The following is a 4,735-nucleotide window of genomic DNA, read 5'->3' on the forward strand; positions in this document are numbered from 1 at the left end:
TGTGTTTGTCTGGCAAAGTCAAAAAGCTTTTATGTCTGTGGGTAGGATAGGGGTCTTCTCCCTCAGAATTGTCTGGTTTGGGCTATAGCAGGGGATTAGAAAATCCAGAGGAAGAAAGGGAAGCAGACTGATTCCTACCAGAAGAGACCCCTGGTTGGAGATTTGAAATCTTTGTCTTGGAATGGGAGAAGAACCATGAAGTTGGCTACATGAGATGACCAAGTGAGAGTCCATTAATCTACTGCATTAGGGTGAACTGATAGAATGACTATGTTCAAAGGGGATTTATTAGACTGGCTTATGGCACATAATCTGGTAGCTCAATAATGGTTATCTCATGATGGAAAGGCTGTAAGTCCTGTAGCTGTTCGGTCCATGAGGCTGGATGTCTCTGCAGTTCCAGTCTGGTACTGAAGTTCTGGAAGGCTTCTGATCTCCAGTCTACATTGGAATCCCAAAGTAATTGACTCTAACACACACACACACACACACACACACACACACACACACACGGGCGTCATCCAAAGAAAGGAGATGTTTAGCCTGTCTTCCTCTTGGAATGCTGGTAGAGGAAGTAGTTTACAACCTGGCAATCCTCCTCCTTCTGATGAGCCAGGCTCCACCTGTATTTCCCAGAATATATGTTTATTTATCCCAGACCCTTTCCCCCTAAATCTTAAGCATTGCTCCTATGATGGGGGAGAGTCTTCTGTTTTGTGTTAATTTCATTGGTTAAATAAAGAGACTGCCTTGGCCCTTTAATAGGACAGAAAATTAGGTAGGCGGAGTAAACAGAACAGAATGCTGGGAGAAAGAAGGCGAATTAGTGAGTCGCCATGATTCTCCCACCCAACACAGACACAGGTTAAGATCTTCCCTGGTAAGCCACCTCATGGGCTACACAGATTATTAGTAATGGGTTAGATCAATATGTAAGAGCTAGCCAAAAAGATGCTGGAACTAATGGGCCAGGCAGTGTTTAAAAGAATACAGTTTCTGTGTAATTATTTCAGGTAAAGCTAGCCTGGTGGTGGGAACGCAGTCCACCGTTCATAATCTTACACTCCTAGGCCATGAAACTCATTCAAATGAGTGTTTTCACTTGTACTTTACAACAGCCTAGGAGACTTTCATGTTATCCCAGGGGAAGGCCAATCCTGACACCCACAGGTATGATGTTTTCCTCAGTCAATCTCCCTGGACTTGGGCACTATTTCTGAGTCAACAGTACCCATCTTAGTAAGGAAAGCCAGATGTACTCTGTGAAGAATTTCAGTGTAAATGTGTCTTAAATTTGTTGTGCACTTGGGACTGAATTGCTATCAGAAAACTCTTTCCCCAAATTGTGCTGTGCTTAAATATGGCTAAAGTAAGTGATCCGGGCCAGACTCTAGAAGTCCTGGCTTAGCACTGCTACAAACATCTAGCTGATCCGAGTTTCATTCTTTTTTTGTTGTTGCTGCTGTGGTTTGTTTTTTGAGACAGGGTTTTTCTGTAGCTTTGGAACTAGCTCTTGTAGACCAGGCTGGCCTCGAACTCACAGGGATCCGCCTGCCTCTGCTTCCTGAGTGCTGGGATTAAAGGCTTGTGCCACCACTGCCCAGCTCCAAGTTTTATCCTTACCTCGCCTTGATCATCTTCCCTGCCTCCCTCCAAGCCTGAAGGAACCCTTCCACAATACTAGTGTAGAGAGGACTAAATGATGAAGTCTCCTTGGTCCATCTTGCAGTTTCAGCAACTCACGGCCCCTCCCACTTCTCTGCCTCTCTGAACTTTTCCACAGGCAGACTGCTTGTCATTCGTCTGTTGTGACTCGGTGCATCTCCCCAAAGGGTGAGGCTGTCCTTTAAAAACATTGCCCTGCTCCCATTAATTAACTAGAGTCACTTGGATCATCAGATGTCTAGTTAATTCATAAGTCTGTGGTTGTCATTTCACTGAGAACATGAAATCAGCTACTTTGTCAGCCTATAAAATAACACTTTGGAAAAATATTACCCCCCTCCCCCTCATGCAATGTGTGTGCCTTGGACTTCAAAGCTTAGCTGGTGTCAAGGAAATGAATTTGTTACCCAGATGTGTTATGTCCAGTGATCCCGACTTGAGCAGGAGATCGCATTATCTCCCGAATTTATCAACGTAAGTCCATCACCCGAGCTTCAGTTCCACCATGCTCAGACCTGGGGAGAGAGCACTGCTTCCAGCAGTGCCAAGCCACCTGGCTCTCTTACTTCTGAAGGTTTCCAAGAGGAAATAATGGTTTGGGGAGCCAGACCAAAGAGCCCATGCGCCAACTTGGACTGGTGATGTGGGCCTGCCAGCTGTCTCCGTCCCAGGTCTATATACAGCTGAGCACCCAGGTCCAGGCTGAACCAGTCCCTTAGCTAAGACTTCAGACATGAACATTCAGACGTCACAGTGGGACACCGCAACACCTGTGTCAGATCGGCAAAGCTCCATTTACACAATTCTGGGCTCACAAACCTCCTCCAGTGTTGACACACTTCCTTTCCCTTGGAAAGAGGAACAAAGGAGCCCCCGTGCCCTCCTCACTGTCCCCTATACTTCTCTTAGGCGATAGTTTGAATCTGAAATGGTCCCCAAAGGCTCACATGCTAAAGGCTTAGCGGCCAGCTGATGGGCTTTGAGGACGTGGCTGGGTTCTGGAGCTCGGAAGGATTCAGAATCTGAGGGTATTATTATTGAGAAGTGGTGGAAAGTAAAAAGCAAGGCCTACTTGGAGAGAGTAGGGGTGGTGGTTACCTTGTCCACAGGGGGAGATTTAGACTCACCATGAGAACGTGCCTCTGGGCACGTCTGTGGAGGAGTTTCCAAATTAGGTTAAGAGATACAGGGAAAAACACAATCATTGTGGGTGTCAGCACTGCATGGGATGGGGGCCTGGGCTGAATAACAAGGAGACACTCACTAGGCACCCGCATTCATCTCCGTCTGCTTCCTGACTATGACACAGTGAGATCAGCCGCCTGAAACTCCTGCCACCACGACCGGCTTAGGGTTGACTATTGTCATGTGAGATGCCATGGCCAAAAGCAGCACGGGGAGGAAAGGGTCTGTGTTACTCACAGTTCCTTATAATGGTTTATCATCAGAAACTGTCAGGGCAGGAGCTCAAGGTGGCCAGGAAACTAACAGGAGACCGAGGCAGAGGCCATGGCTGGGTGCTGCTTACTGTCTTGCTTTCTCAGCCTGCTTTTTTTTTTGTTTTGTTTTGTTTTTTGAGACAGGGTTTCTCTGTGGCTTTGGAGCCTGTCCTGGAACTGGCTCTGTAGACCAGATCTCGAACTCACAGAGATCCGCCTGCCTCCGCCTCCCGAGTGCTGGGATTAAAGGCGTGCGCCACCACTGCCCAGCTCAGCCTGCTTTTTTATAGACCCCAGTACCACTGTCTCAGGGGTGACCCCGTCCACAACGAGCTGAACCTTCCCTGGTCAATCACTTACTAAGAAAATGCCCTAAGACAGCCTCATCTTATGAGGTGCATTTTCTCAACTGAGGTTCCCTCCTCTCTGATGACTCCAGTTGTGTCAAGCTGACAGAAAATTAGCATGGTCGGATCTGTCACAGCAATACCCCACTCCTGATACCAACTTCTGTGCTAGTCACTGTTCTATCGCTGTGAGGAGATACCATGACCGAGGGAACTCTTCTATAAAATAAAACAAAAAACCGTTTAATTAGGGACTTGCTTGTCATTTCAGAGGTTTAGCCTGTTGTTATCATGGCAGGGAGCATGGCAGCATGCAGGCAGACATGGTGCTGGAGAAGGAGCTAAGAGTTCTACATCCTGATCCACAGGCAGCAGGGAGATACAAACACACACACACACACACAAAGGGGGAGGGGCTGGCATGAGCTTCTGAAATCTCAAAGTCTACCCCTAAAGACACTTCCTCCAATAAGACCACACCTCCTAATCTTTCTAGTCCTTTCAAATAGTACCTCCCCCTGGTGACTAGCCATTCAAATATGCGGCCTAAGGGGTCCATTCTTACTCAAACCACCACAAGAATTGCCCACCATGAAGAACTACACACTGAAACTGTGAGTCAGAAAACCCTTTCTTTAAGTTGCTCTGTCAGGGTGTCTTTTTATTACAAGCCAAATCACTAACAGTGGGCACTGGGAAAGTGACTTGGAAGTGTACGTCTGCCTTTGACCCCTTCTGTTTTCCTTCTTCCTGGCTTCCTTGAGGTAAGAGTGGTTCTCAACCTTCCTAATACTATGACTATATACTATATATATATAGTATACTATATAAATGTGGTCCTATATAGCTGGGGTCTGTGTTGCCACCAAAGGCTACAGGGATGCCCAAGGTCTGGGCTGCCTCCTGTGGCCATGATAGTGTCCAAGGGCTGTGTCACCACCAGGGCCATGCTGATCAGAGCGGCCTGTCCCCGGGGCCATGGTGACATTTGGGCCTGAGCTGCTGCTGCAAGCCATGTCTGGTTTGTAGCTCTACACCAGCCAGGGTCTGAGTTGATGCCCATGGCTTCTGTTACCACAGAGGGCCGTGCGGATATTGGGGTGTGCTCAGCCACCTGCGACCATGTTAGCATCTGAGGGTCATGCTGCCACCAGGGCCATGCTGATCTGGTTGGTCCACACCACAGGGCCCTGGTATTCTGTGCCCAGGCTGCTGCTGGGGGCCATGCCTGGTTCTGTGGTCCTGCTGCAGCTGGGGTCTGTATGCTACCACGGGGCAGGGTGG

Source organism: Microtus ochrogaster, linkage group LG2 (genome assembly GCF_000317375.1).
Source record: "Microtus ochrogaster isolate Prairie Vole_2 linkage group LG2, MicOch1.0, whole genome shotgun sequence".
In the NCBI taxonomy this organism is placed as follows: Eukaryota; Metazoa; Chordata; class Mammalia; order Rodentia; family Cricetidae; genus Microtus; species Microtus ochrogaster.